At 42.6% G+C, this 12,625-nt stretch overlaps 1 protein-coding gene across 1 annotated transcript in view; it reads left to right on the top strand.

The window, feature by feature from the left end:
• The first annotated feature begins 397 nt into the window (after positions 1-397).
• LOC126184677 (uncharacterized) overlaps positions 398-12,625 on the top strand; it is a 127,082-nt gene continuing 114,854 nt past the window's right edge. The window contains exon 1 of the mRNA XM_049927164.1: positions 398-467. The gene's annotated coding sequence lies outside the window, so the exon portion shown is untranslated. The remainder of the gene's footprint in view (positions 468-12,625) is intronic.

Raw genomic sequence — 12,625 nt, forward strand, 5'->3', positions numbered from 1 at the left:
TTCATGTCACATATACCTTTCTCTGTCATGCAGTTTCCAGAAATTGTAGCTAATTTTAATTTTCTGAAAATTGTATTTTTTTCCGGACGTGTAGTAGGGCTAATCAAACTTGCAGACGTATTCTGTATTACATTCTGTTTTCATTGACACGTACAAGTGCTTGTACTAGGAATGTTCTTTTAGGAAGATGCAGTATTAATGGAGTAAACAATGAGATGAAAGACGCAGGATGGAGCTGCATCTCGCCCACCGCCTCCCACTCCCAGCCAACAATGGAGCAGCAGCGGCGGCAGCAGGGAGCAGTGACCATGACGCGGCCGCCGCAGCCGCGGCCAATGGCGGCGCGCCTCACCTGCAGACACCGTTGGCCACCACACTTATAAAACTGTGGCGCCGCCAGACCCACTGCCAGTTTGCCAAGTGCAGTGCGCCGCTACCGCACGTCTGCTCCTCAGCCTCGCCTACAGGTACGTGCTCAGACGGTCACCGTAACACACTCCATCTTTATAACAACCGTTACCTTCGACAGGTAGATTTGGTACATTTACCTACGTGTGGTTTGCCACCACTGTTCTTTCAATACCGTGCGTGTTTTAACGTAAAAAAAGGCCTGTAAAAGGACACGAAAGTTTACGTTCTCTCTTGTCTCGGCCTCCCAGTTTTTGCAGCGAAGCGCTTCGGATATTCCTAGAGAGACCGAAGCACTTCCGCATCACTTCAAGAAATTTTAAACTTGATATTTAATTGTTGCGAGATACTGGCGTCTGTATAACGCCAGTCCGATAAAACACCAAATTAGAGCAAAGATTCTAAAACGTAGTATTTTCTTTTACATTAAAGATTTTATTTGTGCAGTTGTTTTACAGTGCTCCATGTGATATAAAATGCTTTGATCGTCCTCGATCTAATATTTCATCACATTCAACAGTTTATAATATTGGTCCCGCTTGTCATAGAGGAGCAACGACGAAGACTCTGCATTTCCTCGGTCTCAAAATACATAAATCGTGATTCGTGGTGTAGACAGTACATGGCAGAAAGAAGGTAAAGGGATCAAACAAGAATTTTGCCTCTACGTGTTACCACTGTCTGTGTCAGAAATGTAGTGCTGCAGATAGTAACTCTAGTTTCTGTGATAGTGATTTGTTGGCACCAATATTTATTTAGAAGTTCCGCTTTATGCTTCCGAAGCTAGCGACTTTAATCAAGGAGTATTCTGAAACTGATAAAGTAGCTTGGCAGAAAATACTTCCAAAATTTTCTGGACGCGAATCTCTTCCTTCGTAGTTGCGCGCAGCAGCACGGAAAATTATCAGCATACTATGTTCTTCTTTCTCTATCTTAACTTTATTTTTTAGCGTGTGCGCGTCTGAAAACGAATTTTTATTGTTTGGTATCAACTTTCATAATTCTTCATTCTCAGTAGCATAATTTCTGACGCCGTATTTGTTATGACTGAAGTTACACGTAAACCAAGGTGGGTAGCCGGCCGCGGTGGCCGAGCGGTTCTAGGCGCTTCAGTCCGGAACCGCGCGACTGCTACGGTCGCAGGTTCGAATCCCGCCTCGGGCGTGGATGTGTGTGATGTCCTTAGGTTAGTTAGGTTTAAGTAGTTCTAAACTTTAGGGGACTGATGACCTCAGAACTTAAGTCCCATAGTGCTCAGAGCCATTTGAACCAAAGTGGGTAGTATTTTCGAGCAAACTTTTGTTTAATTTGCTTCCGGAATGTGACAATACAGCCATGTCTACACTGGAAATGTTATACTACAGTTTCTTTCGACAATTTAGAGTATATATTGGTTTAAGTCGAACCTTGCTACGAATAGGCTCAACAAAGGACAGATTTCGACATAAAATAAATTTTACATCCACGGTATACTGAAACGATGCGAGTGCTGTATCCGTGTCTTTTTTTCCCTGTCGTTAATGTAACTGACAATGTTGCAATAGTCATTCGTGACATAAATTATTCAACTTTCGTGCCCTAGAAATTTTCCGAACTATTAATGTTAGTAGACTGGTAATTCGCTGCAGTCTGAGAAAAAATTCCAAATGAATTTCGTTTCTCTAAAAAAGAATGCATTACACAGGATGTTCGCAGGAGGACTGTAGCGTTAAAGTTCAGTGAACCTGCAGACCGTTCAGTATATTAAAAGTTCAGAACGCTTTCATCGCCAGACCAACTGGTTCCCCACGTATCAGAGTGTGATCTTATCCAGGTTAATGTTGCGGGCCCTTGCTAATAGCGCCACGTTTCTTCGTGTAATGCTGTCGATAGTCAGATGAATAGTTCGCCAGCGGCATCCTAGGTGCTTTTTTATGAGTTTTTGTTCACCTTATCTGTATTCTAGGAAGTGCCTCGAGATGTTAATATGTAGTCTGTAGGAAACAAGAATCCAGAACTGTTTAATCTGTAGCTGTGACAAAAAGTAACCTCTGGTGGAGGTACTCCAGATCTGGATCGTAGATACCGTCGGAATATAAATTGTTAGAAGCGCTTCCAGTCTATGGAATTGTTAGTATTTAATTTCCCATATACGGCTGTGTCATTAAATCTGCTCGGTTTTTTCTTGCTCTCTTTTGTAAGACTTCTTTTTAATCTTTAGAGGGAAGCTACCTCAGAATGGTCGAGGACTGAGGGGAGAATCGGAGGAGACAGCAACACACGATGAATAATTCACCTGGAGAAATTTATATTGACTCCCTGAAAACGTAATCATGACGGTCACAAGGGGCTCTGCCAGCCATCTCGCTGGTCGCAGTTTCGATCTTCCTAGTGCTTCCCAGACGGCGAAGTTACTGCAAGCGTCGCTCAGAATAGCCGAATGGGACTCAAACCGAGCTACTGTTCGATACGTCCTGTATATTGCCGCGATGCACACTCACCAGATAACAGAAATAATTAAGGGAGAACTTTTGCGAAGATTGTGAAGTAGGGGAGAGAAAATATCAGAAGTTGCGGGAGCAGGTCGTCAATCGAACGTGGGTAGTTCTGTCGACAGGAGCATTGTCCGCGAAACGCGAGCTTCCGGGTTCGAGTCCCGTCTCAGCTCACAGTTTTAAACTAACTGGAAGCTGAAGTTTCAAAGTAACTTGTTTCAACCTAGACCAGTAGTACAAATAATTAAATAATAATGCTTATTTCTTCATACATACTTTGCTTTGTATTGATTTTTGCTGCAAATCTGCCCATTGCTGACAGGTTATAGATTCTAGAAGGATAAGGCTGTGTTAAAATACACACTTTTTTCCCGAAAGTAACATGTGTCCTATGCATTCATTGTAGTAAAAATGCGACGGTAAAATCTCGATAAGAGTCTTTATTTGAAGTACAGGGTTTTGCGACGTGATCACTTCCTGAAACTGACTTTAACAAACTACCGGCGTTACATTTCAGCGCTCTGGTTAATTTACCTACAGGACTCAGTATTTCGCAATGACAGAGTTGCCTTTTTGCAAGGTAGGGGAATCGCGTTTGACACTGGGCTCTGCTCTGGATTTTTCTGCTGCAAGGAAGGCGGTCAGTAACGGTGTTCCCTGAAACTCGTGAGGTCAGCTGAAGAGCGGCGTTCATGCGCAGAAGGCGCCTCGCAGAGATTTTATTACAGGCCACGCTATAGCAGTCTACCAGGCCGTAACACTGGAGAAGCTTTGGTCGAGTACGAAGAGTGGTGTTACCTCTTACTTCTTTTTTCTGAGATCGCATTGGGTAAGACACTGGAATAAGACCTAGAGGAGCGAAGAAAATCAAGTAAAAAGTAAGCCTTATATGACAGGAGCTTTCCTAGCCAAAATATTTCGTGATATACCAACTGTACAACGGTACTCGTAGTTTTGGTGCCTTCTTCATGGGGCAAAACTCCATTTACGAACTAATTAAGTAGAAACAACTACAGACGTGTTTTTTTCTGCTTCGCAATGCGTCAGTATCCCAGTCTGACAGAATGTGCGGAAGATATCAGCTGTAGCCATATTTAAGGAAGAATTTCAGGACTTTCTTAGAGTGATTTGCGAAAATCGTGCGAGATTTAAATCAAATTACCCGGTCTCAAATTCCAACTCAGCTTTTCCTGTTTAATCGCCCAGTATTGCACCTATGGGCTCGGTTGTACGAAATTAATGCAGGTCTAAAAATTACGGATTCTATCGTAACTCTTCGCTGTCGTTCTCCTTAAGACTTGAAATTGAAACAGATGTCTCCGCCGGCAGTTATCTTTTGACAGTAGCTTTCCGTACAACTTTGGCTTTCGTGGCTGTTGCAGAAATAGCGCATGTATACATGTAAGCGTATTTGTATTAAGCCTTCAGTACTTCTACATCAATATTTGCAGTTTTCAGGAGAGAAATACAAGGAACATCAGTCAGTGTAATACAGAGAGCTACTGACGGACGTTCGTCTCTCAAGTCGATTTCTGCACAGGATCTGCGTCACTCGTCACGAAAATGGCATCAGTTTCTTTCTTCCAGCATACGAACATGAACGTTGAATGGAATTTATGACGCAAGTTACTATTGTTCGCTGGGGAGATGTAACAAACCTTATACGGATGACAGAGAAATTTCTTTGAGATTACGAACTAACAGTCAAAAATGAATACTTAGCTGCTGTTTTCTTCTTGTTTATATAAACAATTTACACCTTGTAGTGATTACGTAAACCCAACGCAATAACTGCTGTTCGGAGTAAATACCTCCAATTTCAATGCATATATAGAATTTTGCGGTACTCTCTCGAATATACAAACAGTAGAATGACGCAGGCAGCTAGGACCAGTTGCTCTGCAGTTTCTACTTGAGTTTTATTCACCAATGACCGCATGTAGCCCCACGGGAAATAAACATTTGGAGTTAAATTCGATGATTTCGCTGGCCATGGAGCACCAGGTAAAGTGCTCCATTCAAATGGATGGCAGCAAATAAGGTTATGTTAGTTGTTCGTGTATAATTCCACCCGACAGATGATATGAGACTGCGGTATTTTATCACACCGAACGTGTCTATTGTAGCAGCTCATAACGTCATCACAGTTGAAATAAGCTTCAACCATGAAGAAAAAATGGCTTCAAATGGCTCTGAGCACTATGGGACTTAACATCTGAGGTCATCAGTCCCCAAGAACTTAGAACTACTTAAACCTAACTAACCTAAAGACATCACACACATCCATGCCCCAGACAGGATTCGAACCTGCGACCGTACCGGTCTCGCGGTTCCACACTGAAGCGCCTAGAACCGCTCGGCCACACCGGCCGGCATGAAGAACAAAAGGTCACGTACTGCCAGCAGTATTCATTTCCGATCATTGTGTTTTAATCCCAAATGCTGGTTTTGGGATCCTCCCCTGTCTTTATAGTTTTAAGACTGTAGGTTTGGAACACACTGTATAGGTAACGCAATGAAATTTCGTCTGCCTGTCGTGGAAAACTCGTCCGTCTACCCGTGTTTGAAGCAATATCACTTCGATTTCGAAGAGGATCCTTAGCAGAGAAATAGGTGCTCTGCAACGGCAACGGCGACGGGCTCATCCAGCAACGCCTTTTTTAACGCTATCTACGCTTCAGTTGCAATTGTTGACAACGAGTAACCTACACTCAGAACGGCAGAAGTCAAAGACTTTTCCGTTTGGCTTTGGACGTTAATTTACAGAAATGATACTGTCACCAAAATATTAGTACTGTCCCTATGGCAAAGTCTGAGAAGCTTATGAGACAAATAGTGATAACAGTTATCCGTAGCTTAATTTTCGACTCTCTCTTAATTTCTATTATCCATCATACTGAAGTGCGACAACTTTAAGAAACTAGAAATCCTCTCTCGATATCTGTTGCCGATATTTGTCAGTTAACAAACTAGAAACATCAACTTTTGAGCAGTTTTGCGCTCTTACTAATTTCGTTGCTCCTCGTTTCCCTCCTGAGCCTGTAATCTGCTATCACAAGTTGCACACTGCAATTGCGAAACTCTTAAAGGTCAAATTAAATCGAAATGTTACCAAAAAAAGTATGGTAACCGTCCATAAGATAAGAGGACAATTATATTTTAGAGACTTGGAAAAATTCTAGTCGGAAATTAATTAAGTTGTGATACACCGAGTAGTCTTGGTGTGGTTTTCACTTGTTATTTGCACACCCCATCTTCTCTTCCGTTTGAAATACGCGTATAGGAAGCGTAACAAGCACCAGAACATGTTGTAATTGATTTGGAAAGAGCCGAACATATTTTTTTCTCAATTTTTAACTTCGCCTTTTACGTCATTTCTGGGAACGACGAGGGCATAATGAGCTGTGTACGATTCAAAACTAACATGCCGTGATTTAGGGAAAATGCGAAGTATCGAAATCGGAGTGGTTTAGTTTTACTTCTTTGTTCCGAAACTTTCCGTACTGTTACATATGTGACTCCACATGAGAAATGTTAATTTAATAAAACGTCAGTAATAGACGAAATTATTACGGTGGATTCTCACCGGTGTAACAGTTAAGCTTAAACGAAAATACTGTGGTATTGGAATGCGACGGTAGCCTTTCTGCAGGAAGTGTAGGACACAGCTTTGACTTCCGTGTCTTCCTCCCGTACCCAAGTAGCGTCGTCAAATTTCCGGCCGGAGGCAGACACTCCCTCTGCACACTGCTCACTGCTCACGGTCGCATTGTCTGTCTGGTTGCCTTCTATGGTAGGCCGGGGGTTCTTTCCTCCTGTACTAATTTAGCATTTATTTCTAGGAAAGTCGTATGATCCATTCCCAAAACGTCTTGGAGAAACAAACGGATCTCGCGTAATCAACAGAATTTTTTTATCGAAGAAATAATAAAAACAAACAAAGTTAGCAGTACCCTTACGCACAGATTTGCTTACCACGGCAATGAACTCGTCTATTCGTATGCTCAGTGATGTTTGAGATGTACATTCCAACGAGGTTTGCACAAAACAACACAGAATCGCTCAAGAAACGTTGTTCTGAATTTACTCAACTAATCGCACACTGGAATTCAATAATGACCGCATATTCAATAAATGCTCTATACAAAACGATCATATGAAAAGAATCTCGCGTACCTTATACGAGTGCCTTCAAGTACAACGAGAAATACTGCGTACTTTTCAATGGATGTTTATATGATGGCGAACTACCGTTCCGGTAATGGCTTAAGCCACAAGTGCCACTGATGGCGATTTCCAGAATTATTCCACAAGGAGATCTCAGTTTTAGTATGACATATCTAAACGTGACTTTGTGAGAAGTGTTCCCAAAAATCACCCTTTCACACAGCTCATTCTGATTGTGCACATGTGTGTGTGTGTGTGTGTGTGTTTGTGTCTTTTTTTGATTAGCTCTCAAAATATGTTTGATAGCTAAACATTTCTCTACAGTAATCGCCCTTATAATAATAAAGGTCTTGATTATGGGGGAGTGGGGGGGGGGGCGGTGGAGCAGGAAAAGCTAAATTTTCATTCTGAACACAGGACTGTAAATATACACGATGTTTCGAAGTCTTTGCATCAAACGTCTACGGATGATAGATCACGTCATAGGGAACATCTTCTGTTAGAGACAAAATGTTCGCTGACACTTCTCGGAAACGCTAGATGTCTTTTATAACTGACTAAGCCCCTGAGAGGCGGCAGGGCGTAGGCAGACTACGGCATTTATTTGCCATGTGTGTTGCCTATAATCGGGTCTTCTGCTCCGTGTGAAAGGGCATATACTGAGCTTCCAAAATATCTTTCTCCGCTTAGACAAACTCGTTCTTAATGTTCTCTTGTTGGCAATCACTCAATTTATTGGGGTACGTGTTATGCAGATACGTGTGTGAAACATAAATATGTGAGCGCAGATAGAAGTCGTCAACACATAAACAGTACACATGGTGGTTCATGTAACGTCGACTACATTAATATTTCGTAACTGGTTCATGATACTGAAAATATATTTTCGATAAATGATAGCCCATGAAGTAGAAATTATTTTGCTGATTGAGTAATAATTTCTTCCCATCGAGATACTGAGGCAACTTCTCCTTCCTTCAAAAAATAAAAAAGCAGGAATGAAGTACTTCCCACGTCATTCGAGAGCTCTTTGGTTAACCCTGGTTAATATTAGCAGTAGAACTGTTGATTAAAATAGGTGAGAGATGTCTGAGGGCAAGCAAAACAGACCGACAGGAATGAAAGTAAACTGTGCTTATTCTTCATGTTTTCATATTAATAAATTATCATTAAGTTGTCATAGTCAATGAAATATTGTAACCACATAGTACTCTCAGCAATCCTGGACTATCCATCGACACAGTGTCCCTGACACAAGCATTATTGTATTGATGGTGTTCAGATCTGTATCAAATTGGATGTTTTCGCACTAGCTCGATGAGTTGTGAATCATCCATTTTGGGCAGCAAAACTGTCAGATCGAGGCGAACCGCAATGACAACACTCTCGATCGCGAGCAGATATTATGGCTCGACTGCTCGACAGAGCATCATCTCAGCCACCGCAATGGAATCGCACCTTAAGTTCAGGTACAAAAATGAATCACTTAATTCCTTAGAAGGGGATGACCTAGATACAGAGGTAACACAGACTTTTCCTAATTATCTCAATAGATTCAATATAAGAAGCACTGATAGAATCATTTATGGAAAAACGGGAACATGTAGTGGCAGAGCGCTTCGATCAAAGACTTACACTGGATGCAGAGATAAGACTGTTTAAGAGGCCGTAGTTTATATGTTATTACATGTGACAGGGAAGCACGCGCTGTTTTGATTAGACTATCAGACACATTTTCCAGGAGAGAGGAAGTGAACAAGAAGCACGGTAATGTCAATCAGGACTGCATCATTGTAAACCCTGCGTCAGATGAGACAGTGTAAGGAAATGATGTTTGACGTCAGCATTAGTAATCTAACTCCTTCGTTCCTGATGAGTACCAGTGGTTCTGGCTTCGTAGTCGCCCGCTGTGACCGAGCAGTTCTAGGCGCTTCAGTCCGGAACCGCGCTGCTGCTACGGTCGCAGGTTCGAATCCTGCCTTGGGCATGGATGTATGTGATGTCCTTAGGTTAGTTAGGTTTAAATAGTTCTAAGTCTAGGGGACTGATGACCACAGATGTTAAGTCCCATACTGCTTAGAGCCATTTGAACCATTTTGAACCGGCTTCGTGCGCACTCCAGCAGAAGAAAGGATGACAGCACGCCACATCTACAGGGTCTCTAAAGATAAAAGGCAAGCTGAAGTCTGTGGCGTAAACAAGTGACTGGGCTACTGGCCTGACTGCAGGCAGAGTGCAGCCTTCCTTCACTGCGGCACTAGGAGGGGTAGGGTGGTGGATTCATCGACCCGGCGCCTTTTACCCCAGGGAGAGATCCATGGTGCTGATTTGATAGCAGGCCGAATGCACCTGGGGCCATCCTGGAGGGACTAGAAGGAGTAAAATCCGCACTCCTATCCAGGATTGAACCCGGGACCTCCAGGAGTGGAGTCTGTTGCTCTACCTTCTTTTTTTCCCATAGACCACCTCGGCCACCAACAGGATCTGTCGTGGGGGCAAAGGAGAGAACCACAGCCACATCCTACGTGCCAAAAACCTGAAGACCAGTGTTAATCCTACACTAACAGTCAACAGTTGTAGAATGAAAGAGGCTACATTTATAGAGACTGAAACTCGGCGTCGGATCCGATTGATGTGGACTTCATCATTCTAGCAGATGTTGACAGTCAATCTAGGATTGACACTGGACTTTATGTTTTTACTGGCTGTGATCAGTAGAATGCCTTTTATCATGTGCAGATAAAACAACAGCCGTGCGGGATTAGCCGAGCGGTCTAGGGCGTTGCAGTCATGGACTGTGCAGCTGGTCCCGGCGGAGGTTCGAGTCCTCCCTCGGGCATGGGCGTGTGTGTTTGTCCTTAGGGTAATTTACGTCAAGTAGTGTGTAAGCTTAGGGACTGATGACCTTAGCAGTTAAGTCCCATAAGATTTCACACACATTTGGACATCTTGATAAAACAGTAACAGCATAATGAATAATTCCTACTTAAGCCTACTATCGTCTCTTTAATTTTCTTACTATATTTTACCATAGCTGGCAAAATCTTTTCATTATTTTTAATGTTTGTCTCTAGTTAAGTAGTACGTTGTTTTTGTTAATCTCACAATCTCCTTTTCTCCTATCTTTTCTTCTTCTCTAGATCAGTTTCTTTTCATTAATTATTTTTCTACTTTTTAAATAGTTAAGTAGTATAATGAGGTGCTGGGTTTCGGGGCTGTTCAGATAATTGCATATAAAAGAAGGAAACAGTTTTATTTATGTATTGTAAAAGTAACGATAGCAACTGTGAAAAGCGGCCTTCAGCTGCTTCTGTGGTGCATGTTACACATAAAAATTAAACCTACTAAACTCCGCCCACCGGTCTTGGCAGCCCCAGCGGGGCTGCATTGGATCTGTATGAAGCACACCGCTCGCCTAACCGTTGTGTTTTCGTCCCATGGAGCCGCTACTACTCGGTCAAGTAGTTCTTCAGTTGGCACCTCGAAGCTGAATAAAACCGTTTCAGTCCTTCTGTCAAGAAAAACATTGCTGGCAGTACCGGGAATCGAACCAGGCTCCTCTACATGAGGGACAGCCATGCTAATCACTGTTTCTGTTTATCTCACTTTTTTTCGTTATTCGTCGTTGCATGTGTTCGAGGCGGACGTCGCATGACACCTGTTCAAGTTCATCGTTGATCCAGTTACTCATTCTTTTTACTACAGAGGGGAGTTAGCCCTCTGACCGAACAAGATGAGCCACCATGCCGGCAAATAAATATAAAGTAAGTAAAAAGACACAGTAAAGGTGGCAAAGCAGTTGCGCACTAATACAACAGGGCAAATAGTCCTCTAGTAATGCACGCTGTGTCGTTTATTTTGTGCTGAACTGGTAGAAGAAACTGTGACACGTTTACGGCTTCGCAAGCCGCTGCGTGGTGTAAACTTTTCAGTATGGGTGTCCATGACTTCTGTATTGTTGATGTAGCTTCTACCCGCCACCGTAGTTAACTGTCTCATGGAATAACAATGTTCAATGCCCAGTACTGCCAAAGAATTTTTCTTGGTGGGAGGATTGGAACGGGTGTGCACTCCGTTATGCAATGGTCGATTTGCAGGACGATGCTCTTATGCAGCGAGGATGATGCGGAGGTACCGCACTGTTGCCCTCTGACTAATAAACGCAAGACTGTCAGCCACCCAGTGTTATTTCAGCTTTCGTATTGGCTGCGACCAGCGGAGGAAGGAAGGGAAGATTGAATTTAATATTCTGCAAGCATCGAGGTTATGGGGGGACTGTTTATGACTGCTGTTTCAGGTGAATTCCGAAGTTGATACGGCACGGAGATGCGGAGTTATGCTAGCAGAAATAGGGTGAAATGCTGATGATGCCAATGGTTAGGTGCGAGGCGCAGTAGACAGCTCAGGGTCTGCAAGCGAACGTAGACATTCGCGTCTTCAATATGTGGTGTCCTTCCATGTCGCAGTTAAAACGGCTGCAGGCGACCCGTTATCATAGAATAGAATTGCATTTTTATTAGACAATTCCGCCATATTTTTATATATTAAATAGCCACAGTGCATCTGTAAAACCATTCATCAGCATGAGGTCGTCAACTTCTGATGATACATGCGCTCAGACAATGCTAGTTTCCATAAGCTTAAGGACAGTTCTGAGGAAATCAAATTGAAATTGAAACTGAAACGCACAAGTTTCCCACTGCAAGACAAGTGCTCTGCTGTTACTTCTTCTCGCTCACAAGGAGTCCCAGGCCACCGATAACGCAAGTTACCATGAGGCAAAGACCACTTATACTCTCATCTTCGTCACCAAGACCAGAGACCTTCCGGCCAAGTTATACGTTGCATTTACCAAAATACAGTGGCATTCATCTCGCTGGATTCATTACTGCTGCAGGTGAACATAAACTGAGTTTCCACTACCAACATTAAGTTGGCTCTTAGACTACAATTGCAGCTCGTAATTGTCTGAGATGATGCCGAATTAAGCTCCATCCACGGGGTTAACAAAATATTAACAGTCGCGGAGAGCTACTGTTAAAGTGTTATTACGACAGCGTCGATGACTGAGAACTGCACGTACAGAGCCATAAGTGTCTATACCGCCATAAACACAGTCTGGAAATAATTATCTCCCTCCTCCGATATTCCAGACCTAATAGCATTTCTTAGCGAAGAGAATTTCCTCAAGGCCTCTATGGTATGTAAGAAAGAGCCGCAGTCCCATCTGAAGAATTTCTGTGGACAAAAGTCGACTGAAGATAATAGGTCTATCAGTGAGCCATTTGTGAGTTCCTCTAGTACCGGAGTTATAAGTAGTCATGTTCTTTGGCAATTAAAGTAATATTGATTATCACCACACCCCTTATTTTCGTTCCCTTGCGTCTGTTTTCTTTCCTAAACATGATAATAGCTGCGGAAGATCAGAGTTATTACATAAAACTGGACAAAAAGAGTTGTTCAGCCATTCAGCTATCGCCATTTTACTTTACTGGAACAAATAGTTCAACAGATAGTGATCTAGCAATGTTTCACATCTGAATAAATATGGAAAGCTACTGATATATGAAAGGCAT

Source organism: Schistocerca cancellata, chromosome 4, assembly GCF_023864275.1.
Source record: "Schistocerca cancellata isolate TAMUIC-IGC-003103 chromosome 4, iqSchCanc2.1, whole genome shotgun sequence".
Lineage (NCBI taxonomy): Eukaryota > Metazoa > Arthropoda > Insecta > Orthoptera > Acrididae > Schistocerca > Schistocerca cancellata.